Raw genomic sequence first — 22,478 nt, forward strand, 5'->3', positions numbered from 1 at the left:
TTGTTCATAAATATTAAATGACCATCCAAATAGCAAACTTCCCCGTGATGGTTTGATTCTCAGTTTGAATAAGCCACTGACCCTTACACCAATAAATCTCATCCAGTCTCTTAAGAAAACCAACAAAAAACCCTTACCTTATAAAAAGTGTCCACAAAAGATTTACCTGGGTCTCTTGTACTGTGTCCTGATGTTGAGCTACTCTCTTCTGAGGGAGCTATTGAACTTGGCTCCATTCAAGCCAACATCTGAGTCAGCTATTTCCTAGCTCAAGACACAGCTGGTCTCCTTGGTCTCCTTTACCACCAGCTAACCTGGCTGGTATCATCAGTAGTGATGTTTCAGATCCTCAGTGAGACTCTTCTAATTGTTGCCTGCCAAGTTTTCCAGCCGTAATAATTGTATGTACATCTACATCTGCTTAAACACATACAAGCTTCTCCTCTTGGTTTGAATAAAACACTAACTAGGGCTCGTGGCTAAGCAACAGGGAGGGAACTGGATACAGTGGGAAATGTTAATAACAAGGATGACTGGGGTAGTTGCCTGGTCATTTCCATCAGAAAACAGGACGAGTGTTTGCACAGCCCTGGTAAGTGAGAACCAGGCTGCTGGCTTGTAAATCAGGAGCTGCATTACAAGGAAATTAATGGAGTTTGGTCACTTTACATTCCTATGGATGTGATGTTACTGAGGGAGTGGAAAACAAGCTGTGTATCTGTTATAGATGGGCGCTGAATTTCAGTGTAGCCCAGCTGTTTAAGCTCAGCCTTCTTTATCCTATGACAAGACTTGGAGTGGCATCACAGGCTTCATCCCTCCTCTGTGGCCTCTGCTGCCTATGAGGGCTTGGCAGAAATATTTAATAAACCAAGAGTTTGGCTCCAAAAGGATGAAGCAAGTAGGGAAAGCAGCCACTGCCCCAGGAGGATAAGATGCATATGATGAGGATCATCACTCCTGGTGGTGCAGGGTAGGCACGCTTATTGGCCAGGATCCAAGACATACGCCCTTTTTTCTCCTCTTTCTCATTGCCCTTTAAAGCAGGGTTTTCTTGACTGCTTCTAGGGTGAGCAGGGTCATAGGGAAAAAGCAAAAAAGAAATACATGCCCTGCCAGCTCCTGTACATTTTCCAGGGATATTCAGCTTCTTAGATTTGCTGCTCTCCAGCCATTCCTCAGTGAAGGTGAGGAACATGATGGGAAATACAAGACCAACAGCAGGAAAATCCCTGTCCTTAGTCCCGTTTGTGCATCCCCTAGGACTAATTGGTCACTTGAAGGATCTCTAGAACCTGTGGACCCAAAGTTTAATGACCACCACTCTAGAGCGATATGATCCTTTTACTTCCAACTTGTGAAAAGCCTGAGAGCTGATGTTGTTACGCTGCTTTTTTCAAGCACATCCCAGCAGCCCTGGAGTCTGCTCCTCCCCTCTGCCTGACCTGCAGCAGCTGCCACAAGGGATGGTAGAGCACACACTCTACTCTTTTTCATTTTGAAAAGCTCCATATGAAAAGCATATAGATAGGGCTGCTAGAAACACGTTATTATATGGCAGACAATAGGTGGTACCTGCAAATGTTTACGTATCAGAAAAGTTAATGAAAACAGACTTTTCCATGGATAATTTTTTTTTGCCATGCAATATGGGAGCAGTTCTGCAGCAGGTACAGTAGGAGGGTGACTGTGCACTAGCATAGTAACACACACTGATGTAGCACAGCTCTGCCACTGCTTTGACACAGGAAGAACTTGGTCTAAGCTAGCATTTCTAGCCTTAAACAGAAATAATATCTGCTAGGAACTCAACCTCCATCCCCACCCCACCAGGATATAAAAATCCAACCTATGTAAGGGAAAAAACCCAAGGTGTTCCTCAGACTCACTAGATACTAACTGGATCAAGTATGGCTGAACACTTTTCCCCAGGGCTTACAATATTAACAGAACCATTCCCTTGTTTTATTACAAATTTCCCTGTATAATAATGCTAAGGATCAAACCACAAAATCTACATTTGCCCTTAAGCAGATTGCATTGTGATTCAGGGGCTGGAAAGTAGAGGAGAGCTGGCAGCACTCGATGGCTGCATCATTTCTGATGCTTCTGCTGGGGGCTGCAAAGCGTTTAGGGTGGTTATGTTGAAAGAGATTAAGTTGTGCTGACAGCACCCTGCCCAGGGTGAAACGCTGGAGGTCTGTGGTCTCCAGAATGCTTTAACACTAGAGGTATCCTTTGTCATCTGCACCCAGGGAAAACATCTTTATGGGGTGCTTTGGGGTCTGGGTGAACGGTAAGAGCAGAGGTGGTGGCAGTGTGCAAGTCCAGAGTCACATCTCCCATCCGGGAAACCGAGTTGCAGCAAGGATGCCCTTCACGGAAATGCTGTGGCCAGCCCGATGGAAAATGTTACTTTGGGCTCGTTACATCATTTTGTTTGTGAAGAGTGTCCTAAACTCACCTCTGCCCACCTCCTGCCCTCTCTGCAGGTAGACCGCTACTTGCCCTCACCTGCTGGTGGTCCCAGGCAGCCTGGGGACCTCTGTTCCCCACGGAGCCCTGGGGTATCAGGTGTGCATCACGCTGCCTGCCTGGCATAGTTAAAAATTAAACTGCCCCTACTAATAGTTGATAGCTTGAGAACAGAAAGGGCTGACACTCTGAGAGCTGGTTTTGGCAACGCATCAAACATCGCACCTCGTTCAACGAGGTCTGGCTGTTATCCCTTACAAGAGGATTACTCTGAGCACAATTGGTGCCAGAGGTGTAACTCATCTCCACACACTGGGCATTCACCTGTGCCTCAACACCAATGGGCAAGGCTTAACCCGGTCCATTGCGTTTGGAGTTCAGAATGAACCCCTTAAGATTCACTTTGTGAATTTAGATAGAACAGAAACAAAAGCATTTGGTGATGGCACAAGCAGATCCTGCCAAACCGCTAATAGAAAGCAGGCTAAAATGTTATTGCTTTGCTTATTAGGACAAACTGATCCTGTCTGTGAGGCAGCTCAGCCACAGCAGATGATACAGTAGTACCACTTGATACTACCTTTAACTTTTTGAACCTGAACTATAACTGGAAAAATAATAATCAAAGGAAAGAGGCACAGGCTTTATGATATATGTTCAGATGATAAAGTGCATCACAGAAAATAACAGGCATTTCTCTCTATCAGAATGCCTGTCCATTTAGATGGAAGAAATCCATAAAACTACACGTAATAGTATTGCTGAAAGACTCCCTAAAAGCTATTAAATGCAGCTGAAATTTGACATGATACTTGGAGTTCAAACCACTGCTGCTTCAGAACTGCTTTGCAGAGCCTGCTGTCTATTAATGGCTGGAGATGCTGCACACCTTTTTTTTTTTTTTTTTTTTTTTTTTTAATATGTGCACAAAATCCCTGTCTTCCTGGGTGAATGATGAGATGCCTGTGATTACAGCAAAAAACATGCACCCTGGTAAAAACACTTGTAACATGGAGGTCTAGAGGTACCCATCATACATTGAAGGGCCACATAAACCTGCTCGGTATCACAAAAGGCTGTGAAGGGAGAGACAAGCTCTTGTGACATGGCCTCTTCTCTCCAGACATCACACTAAGACTGAGAGAAAATCTCATACAGACCCTGAAATTAATCTCTGAAGTTCACTTAAAATAACTAATTACCCACGTTAAATTTGAACACTTGAAACGCTATAGCATTATAATCCTCCCTCAACCTGAAAATAAATATTCATCTTTCCAAGATCTCTGGATCACTTCTCCAAGGGCGCTATCCCTGTCTTTCATTTAAACTGCTGCAGAACACAGAAAAAGTATTTCTATTAAAAAAAATACATTTTATTAAGGAATACCCACAGAATAAATACTTTTTTCTTCAAATCTGAACTAAAACTCTCCTTGGCTCAAGAAATCTTCTCCAAGATCCATTTATTTGTAAAGCTGGAATTGTACAACCCTCATTAATCCACAGTGGTAAAGGATATGTGATTATACCATCTCTATATTAGTTTGCTCTTCAGTGCCACAACACTTAGCCATTATACAAACAGACAGAGATAAATTATAATTAGTGACTTTGGGAATGTTCTGAAGATCACTTGTAATTGGCAACAACAGCAAAACCCCCTAAATCATTTAATTAGGCATGTGGTGGATATTATGAGTTGTAAAAGGTATCTAAGCTTATTGATAAGGAATAATTATGAAAAGCAGCTTCTGTTTACTAAAGGAGCAGTAGCAGATATACCATTAACAGCGTTAGATCTGCAAGTCTCTGGTTAGGATGGATATTGTCATTTTTGCTCTCTTTCATTCTGCTGAAGTGATTCAAAGGGTCTACAGCATGGCATTAAGGGTAACAGTGTTTCTGCAAAGATTATGGGCTGCTCATACAAGCGCTGACAACAAATTAGCTCAAGATCATGTCCAAAAGTGCTATTTTCAGATTTGTGCCACAATAACACCTACGTCCTGGAAAGATAAATTAATGTTCATAGGCCCCAGAAGAGAGTTACTTCAAAATGCCAGGTATGATGACCTGAGCATTTCCATTTCAGGTTACTGAAGGATATTAGCATTTGCAGAAGGTTTGGAAATTGGTCTCACACTGTGCTTTTAGTGACAAGGGAATATGATGATTTGGAAATCTAAGCAATTCATCAGGATGCTGAGCTCTTAAATGATGTTTAAATTGAATGGTGGGTAAGATGTTCTCCAGAGCATCCTCTATCAGCTTTATGTTTTGAGTTTTGCCAATCTCAGGGTAAAAACTATAATTAATTTCTGCTTTTCAAACCTTTAAATTATAATTAAAGACAACATACATAATAAGAAACTTTTCTCTTGATATTACATGCAATGTCAGAGTTAATTATTATAATTTTAGCTTGGGGTTTTTATTACTCAGAATGTTAATCTCCCTGTTACTCTGAGAGATTGAGAAAAACCAGAAAAAAAATCTGTAATTGTTTTTTCCCCCAAAAATGCTTCTTGTGCACAACTTGAATGTAGTGTGCATCTAATTTTGACCAAAATAGTTAATTGGCAGTGACTGCAAAATAAACTTTGTTCTTGTTCTCAAGAGGTTTTCTCCCTGTAAGAACTACTTTTGGTAATTAAAAAAAGGTGAAAGAATATCATACACAGAATTACATATGCTTATTAACTGGGATGTTGTACAGTTTCAGCTGGATACTGGTTTGCTGGATTTTAGCCTTAATGGCTCATCTCCACTGCTCACTCTGCAGCTTTGTACAAAGGAACCGTCCTGCTGAAGTCAGGAAGACTCTGGGAGGCTCAAGCTAAACAAGTTTTCAAGTTTTGCAGGATGAAGGCCATGGTTTCTCTGTGGGAGTCACTAAAGCAACATAATGCTGCACTGCACTTTTATTACCTGTGCTATTTTCTATTGCTTTCAAAACTGTTTGGTGGAGTGTTGCTAGCATCCTGGCAGAGGCTGCCTTACTAATAAAATGATTATATTTATTGTTACACTATCAAGCATCTCAGGAGGGTTTGCAGTGCCACAGGGTGTCAACTGCTTATTGTAGGGCTGGATCAAACGGCTTGGATTCAAATCTTGACTGTCATCAAGTCAATAAATGGCCACAAACGAGCTTCTGAATGTAAAGTGCCCAGCCTGCTGCCCTCTCTTCTCCTCCCACTCTTGGAGACAACCTGTATTTTGGTCCAGCACTGTAGATATGATGGTGGGATGCGTTAGAGCATTTGCAGCATCTCGGTCTGCCCAACCCAGGTAACAGCAGTGACTCAAAACGAGCAGCCCAGATTTTGCCCTGTTAACAACCTGAGCATGGTCTCCAAGCCTCTTGGGGTTTTTAATGCCTGCATTTTGTTTTGTATTTCCAGAGAGGTGACACAACTGTGATGCTGATGGGGCTGGAGGGGAGATGAAACAGCTCTGCATTGGGAACACAAATCCCATAACTGAGCAAGTGTGCAGGTCCCTTTCTCCCCTGTAAGCCCATGCATCTTGCCGATTGACCTGAATTGGCTCTGCCTACACCAGAGGAGCTGTGAGCATGCACTTACTCAAGACTTCACGCTGTGATAACACATCCCCACAACTCTGGTCAGCTCCAGGCTGACAGAATAAACTCCTGTGTGCCAGCAAAGAGAAAGAAGAGGTACTCAGTGCTGCCAGCTGTGCCAGGTGTTGCTCCTCTACTTTTGTGAAGCTCTGGTATTCACAGAGGAAACTGTAAAACCACAGGTCACAACCCATCCCTGGAGGAATAGCTTGTTTCTCCATTACACACACTGTCATTCACAACCAAGGACACCTATCGTCAAACCAAGAACAAATCCCATATGTGTGTTTTATTCTAGCATACAATATTTTTCAGCATAGCTTTTTTCCCTTTTCAACGTGGATACATCTTTGCCAGGAAAAATGCTGTTGCAGTATCTATGGTGTGAATGTCCACACTAAAGTGGCTGGTGGGAAGGGAGTTATACTGCTGCACAGTTTAAATTCACAGCTTTGAGGTCTTAATTTTTAAGTTCTTCATGTGCAAGAAAAGGTAAAGCTTCTCCAGGCAAAGGGAGAAACTTTTACTACCGTCACGCTGGCCACATTACAAGCAGCAAGGACTTAAATCTTCACACATACTCAGGTTTTGCAAAGTCTCAAAAGAATGGGTATCAAGCTCTGATGTGAGGACATGAGAGGTAACACTTAGGAAAGAGAAAAATTATTTGAAAAGAGGACACTGGAATGTTATTTTGAACATAAGAGAACAACAACTTGCAAATCAAACCAATCCTGTTAACTTGTTCCCACACTGAAGGTGAAATGGGCTTTGCAGCCCACAACGCTAAAAAGTTGACTGACGTGGGCTAGTATTTCATGGACACAACCTGGCCCAAGATTTGTTTTTTTTTAAAGCAGTTACCTATAAATCTACAGAAATACGCATAGCTCTATTTCATCCTATCCAAAAAAACCCTTTGACTAGAGAAGGAAAGAAGGAGCACAGGAGTTCACAGCTGCCATATATTTACACCTTTGTTCCAGGAAAAATCCTGTTTGAACTCTATTGGGGTTTGTGCAGAAAAACAGTTTCTCTTAGATTTTTGGACTGAACATGTGCTTAGAAGAAAACCTATTTGTGGTCCTTGGCCACCTGCCGAGCCACCACCCAACCTACCCGTTTAACCTGCTGTGGCCACATCAAAACTGAGGCTCTGACTCAGCAAACCTCAGTCCATGACATCAGCTACTGAAAGAGATTTGCTAACAGGCTTTTTAGCTGACATTGTTCAAGCTGCTTCCGTGTTTGGGTCCCACACTGGCTGAATTATTTCAGCTGCAAGAGTCTGCTAGAGTTAACCAAGATGGCAGAGGAAGGCCAATTCCCACACAAACTTTCTCCACTAATGGAAGGGTTCTCAGTTTGGATTTTGCAGCATGGCTGCACATGCAGCTTGGCTCCTGGCCTTGAAAAGCTCAGAAATATCTGGACACAGGATCTGAGCCTTTCTCTATTTTAAATCCCACAGGAATACTTCCTTCGTGACCTTCCTCTGCTTATGCCATAAACAGTTGGAGCAGCCCACCATCCAGCACAGCCGTGCATCCATGGCAATGGATGCTCCACCAGAGGAGGACATAGGCTTAGCAAACAGATTATGCCCTCTGTGTGGAAGCACAGAACAACCACCTTCCAGCCCCAGGCCAGCAAAGCCTGTGCCTCCTCAAACTCTGAAAATCCAGGTTTCCCTAAAGCCAAAACTGCTCCCTTCCCTTTTAACCTGCTGAAGTAAACAAGCAGCTTTGGGGCCCTTCTCACCTCCCAGGGTCACACAGCCTACTCTTGACTTAGACTATGTTTAGCATATCATAGAATCATAGAATAATAGAAAGGTTTGGTTTAGAAAAGACCTTAAAGTTCATGTAGTTTCAGCCCCCCTGCCATGGGCAGGGACACCTTCCACTAGACCAGGTTCTCAAAGCCCCGTCCAGCCTGGCCTTGAAGACAGACATCCCTCTGAAGACAGAAGGGGCAATGTTTCAGACCACCACCCAGTCACTTTGGGGGACAGTCCCTCTCCGTAGCACCCTGGAGTGCCTTGTCTATCCCTGAATTGAGCTTTCCACCTCCACTTCCATGCACATTTATGAAGCATCCTAGTTTACCCATCAAAGAAATAATCTTTGATGCAGTGCCTCTGAACCGAGTGATTTGTCAAGGTAACTGCAACGGGAGGACGTAGCATTGCTAGAAACTGATGTATTGTTACCTTGATAGATTTGTATTGTTAAATTGATGGCTGACATTGCTGGACCTCTCAGTGGAGAAACTGCCTGGGCCATCAAAAATGCCATGTTAAAAATACTAGTATTTATCACTTACAGGGTGCTTTATAGCCTTGGAGCTACATACGAAAATTAACCAGATCTCCTCCGATTTCCACGGTGAGTGCTCCGCATAACTAACATTACTCTCATCTCACAGAAGAGGAAATTTGCAGACCTCATGAACTCAGTTTCCAGCACTGGCTAAGCATGCATACCTCCAGCTGAACACTCTAAGAGTAACAAGAAAAGTGCACCAGAGGCATAAACCCATAAACACTGGGCTACAATGAAAAGATCGGTCACAAACTACATTAAATTCTGTTCTCTCCCAAAGCAATGTGGAAATATGCCCTTTGGGGTTTTGTGATGCCATATCTCTATATTATCAAGGTTTTACCTGGTATCATAACCAAACTCCCATTTCTGATGTCCCATTGACCTCCCTACTTATTAGTATCAGATGTTGCAGCATTCAGTCAGCTTCCCAACAGGAAAAAAAAACACAAGCAATGTTGTATCTGGTTGTTATTTAAAGTTTGGGTTTTTTTGATAACTTTTTGTGTCTGTCCCAGAACTTTACGGTAGACCATGGGAGACAATCCCTTCCTCCAGAAACCTCCCCATCAGTATCATGTTTGCAAGTAGCAATCCTATTTTGAGAATAGTTTAAAAACAAACACCCTGGCAAAGCCCAACCTCCCTTGACTGCCCAGTGACTCCTCCTATGCAGAAAAACTAAAAATGATTTCTGCCTTGTAGGCTATCAAAACACCAGCAGCACTGCAAGGCTGTTTGTAAGTGTTTCTCTCCAAGACCTGATCGCAAAACTGTGTTGTGCTCCTGGGAGCTCCCACACACCAATACAAGTGCTGTTTGTATTACTTATAAAAATAACAAGGTAATTTCTCCTTCTCCTTGTCCTTCCAGCTCTCGGCACTGCACAATCCTGACTGCAGAAGCCATTCCCTCCAGCCTTTGTGGTGTTTCTCACTGTTCACAGGTGCTACCAAAATAGCTCTGGGAGCTGACATTATCACTGCCTGGCATTTTCCATTTCCCTTTGCTGTTTTGCATTTTCAAATTGCTGTATTCCTAATAAAGGTGAGACTTCCAAAGCAGGCAAAGGGGACACCGTACTACAATCTAAGAGGTCTTCAAAATGGGGATTAAACACCTAAAACCCCATCTGTGCTTTTGATAAACCTCTGCCCCCCAAAAGAAGATGAGCAGTACAGTATTCCTGACATCTGCAAAGCGAACTACTGAACAGCTCCACCTTCCCTACCTTTAATGTTGATAGGGACTTCCCTTAATCCCCACTCTTGAAAAATGCATCAGGCATATGTCTCTGTTTGCAGAGGACAAAACCCAAACCAGTCAGCCCAGAATAGCTTTGATCTTATTTATTGAAGTTGTCTTTGTGAAATATGTTCCTTTTAAAAGTCGGTTATTAGAAGTTCAGAATAATGAGACCATTAAAATAACTTAGCACAGACTGAGATCAATTAAAATAAATGGGTAGGAGTACGGACTTTAAGAACAAGTTGCTTCACCAGGGAATTCAACACTCAGCTGTGTCTACCTTGGCTTCAGTATATACTACATGTATATTCATAGTGCCTTGACTCAGAGTTATGTACAGTGGAATGCCATCATTATTGAATCAACTAAAACGTACAAAATTATTTTTTAATTTATTTTTTTTTTTTTTTTTTTTTAAAAACAGAGTGTGCACCAGTAGACTGCCAATGAATCTTTAGTGGTTTCTTTTCTTTTGCAGACAGATGGAATTGCTGCACCATCTCTCCAGGTATATAAACCCATGCTTAAGTTTATTTTGATCCAGTAAATCAGGTATTTAAGGCTAGACTGTTCACAGGGCTGAATGACTTTCAGCGGGATTTGGGGAATTTAACCTCCCTTTGTTGAAAACTGTAGCCAAGGTACTTAACCGAATAGGGATGAACAAGCTTAACTGGAGTTTTTTAGCTCACCAAATCTGCTGCTTTCTTCCCAAACTAGAACTAAATCTAAAGAAGGGGAGACGCTGCTGAATATACCTTGCATAAAGAGAATTTTTTTTCTGATGAGACATAAGCGTAGATATGAAAGCAGTTATCAGTGTGAAGAAGAGATCAGGAAAGAAATACAACAGCAAGAGAAAAAGCCCTGGAAGCGCAAATTAGGTGCACAGTGTCTCTCGTGGCTTGAAAATAGGTGGAAGTCCTTTCTTTCTTGTTTACATTAGAATAGTAGAATAACTTTGCAGAAGGGCTTCAAGATCTAAATAATACTTTCATGCCTGAGACCCAGCACTTCTTTCTAATCCAGAAAAGCAGTCTAGAAACACGATGCTAAAGCACTATACAGGGTCTCAGGAGAGCCTGGCAAGACTCGAGCTCAGCCACTGACTTTCAGCGTGAGGGGTCAAACCACCAATCTGTCCCCCAGGTTTTTTTGTCTGTTCCATGTGACATTTTTGTCTGTTCTTTGGTGTAGTCCTGCCATCCCATGGTTACCGTTCCATGCAGTGATGAAGATGATGTATGTTATGGGAGAATTAAGTTTATTTCATGGTGTAACTGGGGAAGGCAGAGAGGCAGCACTGAGAAAAGGTGCCCTGAGTTTTAGACATCAGTTTTCCCCCGTGTTGCCTGCCCAGACCCACAGAATGAACGAACAGTGGCTGGAGAGGGTCTGTCTGCCCGGGCTGGAGCCTGGGATGGCACAGCCTTCCCAGGACAAGGCTTTCTGCTCAGGGTGCAGGTCCATAGCAGAGCTGGAGACAGGCTCCAGCCAGCCTGAAGAAAGCTGGAGAATAAGAAAAGCCACAGTTACTTTGTCTTGATCAAAAGGAGAAAAGACAAGTGGGATGGTAATTGCTGCCAGGAGTAGGGGAAAAAAAATGGGAAAACGACAGGACATGGCATCTTTCTGTGCATTTTTAAGACTGAACGTTTGCTTTTAGCATACCTTGGCTAAATCCTACAAAGCCATTGCTTTCCACTAGTCTCCAGTTGTCCATCTGTACCAGGGTTAGTTGAAAGGGCTTCCAACCCTATCGGTCTTCCTTCAGATTGTTTCCAGTAACTCTGTCTACACAAGAATGTCATCTGAGCCAGAACTTTGCATCATGAGAAATCACATCTCAATAAAAAGCTTTCAGTAAGCAGCAGTTCTCCAAGGCACAGAGTTACTAATATATTTGAGCACGCTAGTTAAGCAAGGTAATTAATATATCTCTGAACATTAGGTATGTATGGCCAACTCTGATGGCTGTCAGCAAAGCATAATCTACGTAATTTCTTGCATATAAATGGAATGTATTCTTGAAAAACAATTTCTAATTATGAAGGCTAATTAAATTTGAGGAGAAGTTTGCTTTTGTTTAACTGAAACAATACATTTAATTACGATAACAAACACTCAGTGGACAAACATTTCTGAAGAACATCATCTCTGTCCACAAATCATATTTTTCTTTTATTTAAAACGCAATCCTGTTATGTTACCAAGAAAAAAACTAACTGCTTATTACAAACACGAACATGATTTCCTGTATTCTGTTTAGGGATACGTCTGGCATTAAACACACTTGCAATGGTGCCAACTGAATACACATACACAGCTAGGTATCGCAACCTGCCTGATGCTCAAAAGTGTGGGTGAGACATTCAATACCACAGGCAATTGATAAAAAACAAGTAGCTGGAACAGAAGGCATTTTTTTATTATCAGCTTCCAGCAGCCTGGGTAGTGAATAGATGGCAGTGGAACAAAAGTAGGGGAAAAAAGTTGAGCTCTGACAGACTTTCTCTTTTTCTCCTCAGGACAGCAGTCACCCTTAAAAACTAGCAAGGTGTGAATCAGACCCTATCCTTCTTTGTCCCCATTATATTCAGTGATGCTCTGTTCTGATGCACCCTGTCATAGCCGGGACAATGCAGGCATTTCAGTGGTGCCAGTGCCAGCCTCTTGAGCAGAAGTTGCCGGGGAGCCCATTTCAAACAAAGCTGAGAGCCTGTAACTGTCAACCTCTCTGTTCTCCCAGCGTTTCCCCATTTGGCCTGTTTTCTCCTCTTCCCTGAGCAATAGATGGGGACTGTTTGGAGTAGGAGATTCAGTCCTTCAACATCACAACACACAGGCTTACAAACAGTGAAAGTGTTGCTAAGCATACAAAGATAGGACAGCGCAGGCTAAGGGAGGAAGGAGCACTGATGAGGAAGACTGATAGAGAAAAACCTGCTTCCATGGCTGGGGAACAAGCTAGACAAGAGGGTCATGCTGTTGTCAGGCACCCCTTGGCAAAACAGAAGAAACCCTGGCTCTGCGCAAGCATGCATGTGTGGTCGTGTGGTCCGAGGAAAGCAGCGCAGCCAGCTGCCAGCCAGCACAGAGCCAGGGTTCCCCCATTTCACCAGCCTCTGCTCTGCAGCTGCCCTCGGGGCAGGGACCAGGCTCTCCTGTGCTTCCCATCACCCTCAAACAAGGGGACGAATGTGGCACACACCGACACCTCCATGCAGCTGGGGGTACTCTCAGGGAAGGAAGATGCTACCAGCCGGGTCTTTTTTAATTCCCTTTTTCCTTCTGTCTGGAAGGTGCTCACCACATGGCAGAGTTGCGCTGTGAAAGCCATGAGGTGGTTTTCAAAATAAAATATCCTTCTTTTGCCCATGGCAGATAGCTGTCTTTATTTACTCTGAAGTGTTATACTCCGCCCTAGTTCACATGGGATTTGAGATTAAAAAGCGAAGTTCAAGCAGCCAGTTAAAATTGCTGAGATCTGGAAAGGGAGCAGCACAAGAAGCTTGGTTTCCCCTGAAGAAGGACAAGCCTTTGAAGTCTTTTTCCTTTGCTCAGCCATCTGACTTGTGTGCAATTCATGGCCCCTGGGGTTAAGATTTGCATCCCAAAAGAAAGACTTGAAAAGTAGCTGGTTTGAGGCACTCACACTTGCAGTCCAGAGACTTTGCAGGCTTCATGGATAGCTGCATCACATTTCTCCAAGGCCTCCACAACCTTGGTGCTAAGGAGTTACTCATGTCAGAAACCCTTCATACTGTGCTGAGTCAGGTGAAACACCAGCAGGGAGGTGGCAAACTTGCTTACTCTTATTTTTCTTTATGATCATTGCTTTCCCTTGCTGAGTACCTGGCTTATCAGGGCAAGATCTTCACAAAGGAGTGCTTCAGCAATGAGACATGCACTCAGATGACATAGGAAAGGCCACAAAACTATTAAAATAAAGGGAAAGAGATAAGGAGACTTGGGCTGTCTGAATCTCTGCTCAAGGCAGCTCAGGAGCACGTAAAAGCTTTAAAAGACTTGGCATGAAATACAGCCTCAACTTTGAAGTATTGTGAAGGATCATCCTGATGGAAAGACAAATACCTCCTTCTTCCTCCCTCAAAAGCTCTTTCTTCTCACATTTGCTGGTTTACCTCCTGCTACATTAACCTCATCACAGCTGTATTCTTTTCTGAGCTGTATTCCTGTGAGTCACCACCTGTGAACCTGAGAATTGCCTGATTTACCGTCCATGCTCAGTTACAGGGATAAAGTAGGGATCAGATTTGGAATGTGCCTGTTACTCATTCAGGCCCTCGTTGGGTCTCAGGCAGGTCACCACAGATGGTGGTGTGAAAATCTCCCAGAAACTTTGGAGCCCAATTAAAATAAGAAGTGAAACAGAGCTGATCAAGCGAAGCAAAACTTATTTGGTAAAAAGGAGAACAGGATCAGTACATGTCAAATCCAGCTGGGTAAGTGCTGCACCGTGGGGCTTCTGGAACAGTGACAAGTGAACCTGGGAGGACAGGCTGGGCAATTTAAGAATGAGCTGAGAAAAGACAGGCATTGACACAGAGTAGCCCTGTTGTCAGACAAATTAGAGCGCAGATAATTGTGGTATTAAGATATATCTAACAGAGAAATGCATTTAGAAATAACAGGGAGCAAATAGAAAATAAAAAGAAAAATCTACACAAACTTAGCATAAAATATCATCATCCTGATATCACAAGTGAGCACAACAGGAGCGAGCAAAATTTCTGTCAATCTGTAGAATATAGTGCCCTGCAGCTGTCAGCATTTCTCGTGGGAGAAGGGAATCCCTGCGGAAGCATGAATAGCAGCATCTGGCTCTGGATTGAATTCCCAAGGTCACTTTTAGGCAGAGCAAGAATCTGGCTGCTGCTGAGACTTGAAATGCTGCACAAAGCACATGCGCGATGCCCCTGCAGACCTCTGCTAGGGATTAGCAGTACGAGGGGGATGCATTAGGATAGCCATCTAAGCCCTGCATCTCTTTCTCCTCACTGGAAGCACTGTGGCCCTTCAAATCCACAGCTCCGATTGCACTGAACTGACAGCAAGAACCCTGTCCATGTAGGCAAGTACCCCAGTACACACCGCAGGGTGGAGGCAGCTGAAGCTTTGACCGTTACAGTTGCAATTGCATTTAATTGTTTCACATTATAACCAAAGCAACTGGGTTTCAGGTCACCTACCCTGCAGAGGATCTGCTGTACGAGTGCCAAGACTTGACTGGAAAGGTCCCCGCAATTACAAGATTCCTGGAAAATGTCTGATTTCAAGAAATCAGCAGTTTTTAGTTGGAAGCACAGTGCAGGGCAATTCCAGCCAGCACTCAAGGCGATCCCCTTTCTGTAGAGCAGGGCTCCAAGGCACAGGAGGCAATTTTCACTAGAGAGCCTACAGCAAAGCATGCCGCAGAGGGAGAATCCTGACTGCAGTGTTTGCTTCAGGTACACAAGGGCAATTCTCATTAACAAGACGGTCATTATTTATATAGTCTTTGTCTTCTCCTTAAAAAGAGAATTGGTATGTGTCCGAGGGTCTTGTTTCCCCATGCCCCAGCCTGGCCCCAAAATCATCTCAAATTTTCTAATAACCTTCCCGCAGAACTCTCCCACCACAGGATTTGGATGCTTCATAAAAATTAATAAATTAACTTTGCCAGCTTATCTATGATAACAGAAGTATTACCTCCACTTTACATGTTTCAAGGATGCAGACGACACCACAGACTTGTTTTGGAGGCCTGATGTGAGATGTGTGAGCCTCATGGGTTTCCAGGATGCCTGATACTTTTGTGCTCTGAGACCAGCATCCAGAGGATTCTATGAAAGACATGAATGTGAAACACTGGGAATACAGAAAAGGAAGACGTGATTTGTCCTCATCCTATCCAACTTCAGGCACCTAACAGAAACTACATTAGGCTTTTATTTGCTCTAACTGTCCTTTATAATCTCTGAAGAGAAATAAAGCAACTTGCATTCCACATGGCTGTGCAACATCTACCCTATGTCTCCTCTCTCGATCTATCTTCCTCAAAGGTAACACTAAGCATGTTTCCAACAGGTGGTTCAGCTTCCTCCAGCTCAGCACTACTTTGTTGCTCTTATAGAGATCAATAGTGCATTCAAAGGGGCCCTGCAGTGCAGTGTTCCCCATTATTATTTTAATGGTGCACCCATATACTTTTGCTTTTGATACTGCACAAGCCTACAAAAAATGCCAGTCTCTGCTCCAACAGATTGATAATTATGAAGGACCTACTTATCCTCCTAATAAAAGAGTGATGATCAGAAGGTCTGGTCTACGATACTGTTCATCTATCATCAAAATGTTAATTATTTTTTTTTACATTTTTGATGGTCTGGCTATTTGCGAAGGAGCTGTCACTGTGCCTGGCCATGAGTATAAGGTGTGGTGTCTAGCAAAGAGGCAGGAGTACCTTCTTCCTGAATACATGGGGGGTTTTAAGCCACTAGATGTGCATATGCCAAGCCTCGGTTTGCAAAAGCACATGAGGGCAGCAAGTGCCTGTGTGACTGGAATCGATACCTACGTTGCAGATGCATGCAAAATGAATAAATCTAACAGTCCCCCCTTCTTCCCTGGAAAGACAGGCCCAAGGAATCGCTTGCAAAATACAGCCTTTGATCTTGAGCTGCTGCAGCTGCAGTCTGCAGACTGAGGCTTTCAAAATGCAATAAAAGTATAATTTGAACAGGAGGGAAAGAGTATGATATGTGCTTTATAGCTAAATAATTAACAAAATGAATTGAAAGGACTGAAATATTCATAGCTTTAAATATTTATAAATTAATTCTAAAAGTCACTATATAGTATTGAATTATCTTTAAAAGTCTGCCAATCTAGGAACTCTCAGTTTCATTTCTGCTTGTTATTACAGTTATTAATGCTCCAAAAATGACAGGTGTTTGGCAAGAGAGGTGAAATGCAGCTTCCAAAACAGCAGCGGCAGCTAATGCTTCTGCACTAGCACAGGGTTGCTACTCTGCCTGGAGGCACTGGAGGAAACCCTTCCTATATAAATAAAGGAGGCTTTTATTTCTCTCCTGAGCAGACACATTCAGAGCTAGATGTGCCACACTGAGCCGTGCCAATAAACCCCCCAAAACACCTATTCCTGGCCCCATTGCTGTTAGCAATAACTCTGTTGCTGACTGTCTGATAAAGGGACAAGTAACAACATCCCTCTGCCTGGACCACCAAACAGGTATGGTGTGCCTTTGTAAAAGACTCATCAGTGACATCAACAGAGTCCGTTGGCTGAAGCTGTATCTTATTCCTCCTTGTTTCCCCAACAGTCTGCACATTCTACCAGGAATTTCACTTGTCTTTATTTGTCCAAAGATAAATCAAAAATACGAATAATGTGGTTGGTGACATTCCACGCTGGCACCACATTACCACGCAAGAGGAGGCCCATATCTGCTCTCCTACCACCAATACCTGAAAACATTCACCCTGAAACACAGTCATTTTGCTGGATATGCAATTATTATGCTTACAAACACCACAGACACCAGAGCATCCTTCATTGCCCTTGTGTGCCCCCCTTGCAAACACAGGGTAGTAATTGCACTAGAGCGCTGATCCTTTTTCAATATCCCTGCATTATGTAGCTCCTTCACTCTCCTCTGATACTTATTTCTGATAAATACTCTATATTCATGTAGCAGCAGGAGACCATTACCCTTTGACAAGAGTCTGTTTTCATTGACATTATCTCTAAATTATTCTCATTTTATGTGACTTAGATGGGTTACACTTAAAGAGGCTTGCATAGCAGTACTTAGAAGAACAACAGAAACTGTCAGACTACTTTTTTTTGTATCAGCTAAGGAAATCAAAATATTACTTAAAAAAAAAAAGAAGAATTTCCACATTATAAGCTTATGCACAACTAGAGCTTAAATCTTGCCAGAACAACAAGAATTAAAGGTCAGTTTATGACTTACAGAAGAAACAGTTTAATCTAATTTTCTTACAAGGCTTTATAGTTGAATCCAGAGCACTGATTTAATCATGGTTTAGGACTATACCTCAGATAGAGCTGAATACCATAGTAGAATGGTAGAATATGCAGTAGAATATGAACAGAGCACTTCCAGAATGGACAGAATGAGATATAGCCAGTGAATAGCACAGTTTTGTAAAGATACTTCTCAAAGCAGGAGATCGTTCCTCTGATTAGCCATCATATTTTTAATGGGTTCATTTCTGTTCTGTGTTTGTGCAAGGTATTGTGCTCTTGTTGCATCTGCTCCTGAGCAGTTCTGGTCCATCACCGCCCACACCAAAAGGAGATAAGCACTTAAGAGATGCAGATCACCGTCTGTCTGGTGATGTAGTTTACCTGAATTTCTCTGCTTTTCACTTGCACTTTCTGGCAATTTCCTGTCTTGACTTAATCTTTAAAAATAAAGTAATTTAAATAATGATCCTTCTCTGACAGTCAATTGCTTTCTCCAAGTGAGCTGATGTAAATCGAGTAGGTGGCTTGTCATCGTACCACAGAAACATCAGAGAGATGCAGCAAACTTCAGCAGGCTGCAATTAGTATTTTCAGAGCAATTTATGTGGTTCATTTGCTAGTGTCTCTGGCTGGTTGCTCCTACACAGTGAGGATTTTTCTTCATGATTACAGATGTTACTCAAAACAGTTTTAATGCTTCTTCTTCCTTTAGAATCACTCTATTTATGGGATTATTTATTACATGTATGGGCAACTGAATGAATCAGAAATAATTTGGAAGGCAAAACATACCCCCTTTCAGTTCAGAAAGTGCCTGGATACAGAATACTATCTTCTCAGACATGCTATACAAAATTATTTGTTGACTTATTTCTAAAAATAATGACAGCCTTACAGCTTGTTAGTGAGAAGTCTGTAACAAGGGCTTGGTATTTGAAGTCTGACCTTTGAATGGGAAACAACAGTTGGAGCGGTTATTTCTTGTCTTTGAATAAATTAAAGTAATCCTTAGGGCTAGGACTGCAGTTTGCATTATCAAGAGCCCAAAAGGTCCTTCTGCAATTCTCCTCTTAAAGTTTTTACTGCAGCAAACACTAGTCAAATAATTGCCTGTAGTAATTTCCCAACTCCCGTTGCAGTAGAGCGGAACCAGTAACAGGGCAGACACTCTGTGGCAGGCAGTTCCTATAGAAAGCTGGTATATCAGGCAGCATGGGGAAGGCACAGCAGGGGTACGGACACCCTCCCAGCCCCAGCCAGCTCATCTGCAGCCACACCAACAGCAAACACCCAGCTGGGACTCCCAGCATGAGGCCCCAGCAAGTATCCTTGCCTCTCTTCCCCTCAAAAGCATCTCCGGGAGGATGATTCCTTCCCAGATGATGACTGAGGAGGTTTTGAAGCAATCAAAGAGGATAGTTTAGATGTCGGAAGGATAATCCGCATCTCTTTAAATCACAGAAGCATGCGGGTTTATATGGCTAACAAGCACTGAGGCACTCGCTCCTTGGTCTGAAGGCAGAGGGAAATGGCAGTAGTAACCTGGTGGGATAATAGCTACAGTGAGGACTGATGACATTAAAAACTGCACTGCCAGCATCCTTCCACTGCAAAACAAGCTTACATTTTAGATCCTCCCCCTTCCCTCTATAGTGTTTCTAAATACTGCTACAGGTAGCTACTTCTACACTGAGGCTGGAGAGCCACTGATCAGTGTCTCAGCTGTGAATGTTTCACAGAGGAGAAGCTGCTCATCAGGACCGCTAAGGAATATATCATAAATTAGTCACCTAACAGCATATACTAACAAAGGGAACAAGGGACATGGGCTATTTAATTTTGCTGAATACTCAGGTAAGCTAGATTTGGGGTGAGACACCCAAGTGCATGATCAGAAGTCAAAGAAATAATAAGACTGAAGAAAGAAAAATTCAGACTGAAAAGGGATGCAGATGTTTAAGAGTTCAGTAAATAACCATGGGAACAGAGCATCTGGGGAGTCTGCGAGTGGGAACTGCATAGCTTCATAAAACCCGCAAGCTAGTTCAAACATAAGTTCAGATTAAAGAAAAAAAAAAGGTTATGTGGTTGAGGAAGGTAAAAATAATTATAAGGTTTCTCCTGCCTTGCAGGTCAGACCACATGGTAAAAATGGATGTTCCTTTCTTTGATATCAATGATAGAAACAACCATTTTTACTATGTAGTCTGACCTTGGATTTCTTTGATAACTATGATACCCTTGGTTGGGACAAAATGTTAGGGAGGTCACCATGTCATTAGTGTGTCAGAGGCGTCTCAGAGGAGGTGATCCCTGCCTCACCCGTGGCTCTGCCCACCTCAGAGCTGGACTGGAGGCGGCTGGAGAGGCTGAAGAACACACACCCGCAGTCCTGCTGCAAAAGCCTTGGCAATGAAGGAAGCAACCTGTCCTCGCTCCCAGCGCTCGGTGTGAGCCAGGGCACACCAGGGGCTTGATGAGACTTTGTGCTCAATGGTACTAAAAGCTGCAAAGACACCAGCATCCAGCAAGCATAGTCCATCAGCCACTGCCTCAAAGCACATCCAGAACAGGTACTGCTGCCGATCAAGGACACCTGAGGACACAGAGGCCTGGATTTGCTACCACATCAAACCTCGTTTGATGTTTTCACCTGTGCAAAATACTATGCATAAAATCCTGCCTTTCTGGTTACCTAACACTGCATGTGAGTGTTACTTTCTCCAGGTGACGAGGAAACAACAAGAGAATGTCCTTCTAAACAAAGACACTGAAAGTGAGAAATTCAGACCCTTCCACCAGTAAATCCATTGAAGACAAGGCCTTCAAATCCTCCTCTCCTTTCTCTGGGGAGAAGGAGGAACCAAAGAGTTTCATCTTGCTGAGCACTTTTGCAAGCGCCTCTGGATTTCAGAAGTTTAAAGAGCACCAATTTCTTACCATTCTGCAGGATATTAAGACAAAGCTTTCCAGTGACCCATGACATTCCTAAGTCCCAAAGTTTTACTCATGCTCTAAACAAATTAAGTCCTTGCATCCAGTGTCCATTCTGCCCTGGTGAAAAGCAGATACAATATTTATTCACTTATGTAAGTTTGTCTCCTCTGGGCATTGGGCCCAACTATAACAACCATCCTCCATTGAGAGGATGGCTTTGAACCAAGCCATCTAGTTGAAGTATTTCTCATGGCCTCATTTACAGCTGTGTATCAGCCAAACAACCCAGCTACAAACAAACTCCAACAGGAATTGCTTAAGTATCCTGGTACTTTGGAATCAAGTTTTGGCAGAAGAACAAACCACAAAGAGATATCCTTTGTGCTGCTGCCTTTTGAGCTCTTTGATGAAAACTGAGGATTGCAAGGTAATTTCAAGCCATCTAACACACATATGAATAGCTATTGGTGATGCAGACAAGTAAAATTAAATGAGCTAACCAGTATTAGAAACGAAGACATCCATGGCTGTATTTCTTGTTACTCCAGCCATCTAGGCTTAATATCCAATTCATGCCAGAGCTGGAGAAGGAATCAGTATTATTACTTACTTTTAACTCTTATAGCAAGGTTCTTACTAGAACAAGATAGATATATGAATTTTCTAGGAGTTTTTGTCAACATTAGTCACAGAATTTATTTGAACAAGAAGCCCCCCATTTTCTTCAAGAACATTTTAGTTTTTAAATGAAGCAAAAATTTAAAACCAATATATTTTGATTTTTCTGCCCAAAATGAGATTTTCTCACATTTCACTTTTGGTGAGCAGACACTGCAAAAGTTTAGGTATCCTTTTAGTTAGCTGTGGATCTTGGGCTGCACCACTTGGCAGATTCCTTGGGAATCTTGTACCACAGAGCCTGCTGAGATCCAGCAAGCATGCCTGAAACCTGGGACACAGGACTGCTTTCCATCTCGCTATATTCCACCTTCTGGCAAGCCTACACTGTTCCCTGTGTCAGAGGTGGGGTTTTATGAAGGGAAACCGGAGCCCACAGGCAGCATAACACAGACCTGGCCAGGTACCTGATTTGGATTGACAGGAGGCCAGTACCTCAACCCTGCAGAATACTTCATTGATAGATGTAACTTAAAAAGCATATGTAAAGTCACAATAGCCAACACCACCTCTAATGCTAAGCATTTCCACAGAGAAGCCTTCAAGGCAGGAAAAGGAGCAATTTCAGTGAGGGTAAAGATGAAAAGCTAAGAGCAAGATCATGAAGATGAAACCTTGCATGGGTTTTGTGTCCTAAAACTCCAGCTCCCCTGGAAGATGCTAATGCTTGGGCCTTCCCAGCTGGACCTTTTCCCAGAGGACCTTCTTCCCTGGGAGCTGAAAGTGCGATCAGAGCAGCATCAGATGGTGCCCTTTTCCAGCCCCTTCTGCTGGAGCAGCCCTGTGTAGCCACAGCACAGCGGGGAAGAGGGAGCAGGCTGCTGCCCACTGCCTTGCTCCACCGAAATCCCTCCAGTTTGTTTAGCAGCACAGCAGCAGGTAGCACTGGTGGTGTCATCTGTGATGAGAATAGATGTTACTCATCAAGTGCTGGTGCCTGAGCTGATACAAACCTCCCTGGGTTTCTGTGAAGTGCAGAGAGGAGTTTTTAAATTGCCTTGTACCTCAAGGACACTGGTCCACACTCAAAGGTCAGGAGCATTGAAAAGCAACACATTCCTGATTCAACCCGCTTGAAAAGATGCAGAAAGGATTAAGCCACAGTGCCTGGCATTGACAGGCAGGGGAGGGGCAGGGTTGGGTAAATGTTTGCTGAGATGCGGCAAATGCAAAATTGATTTTCTTCTTCATTTAACACGTTTTTCACTCT

Source organism: Falco peregrinus, chromosome 12 (genome assembly GCF_023634155.1).
Source record: "Falco peregrinus isolate bFalPer1 chromosome 12, bFalPer1.pri, whole genome shotgun sequence".
NCBI classification, from domain to species: domain Eukaryota; kingdom Metazoa; phylum Chordata; class Aves; order Falconiformes; family Falconidae; genus Falco; species Falco peregrinus.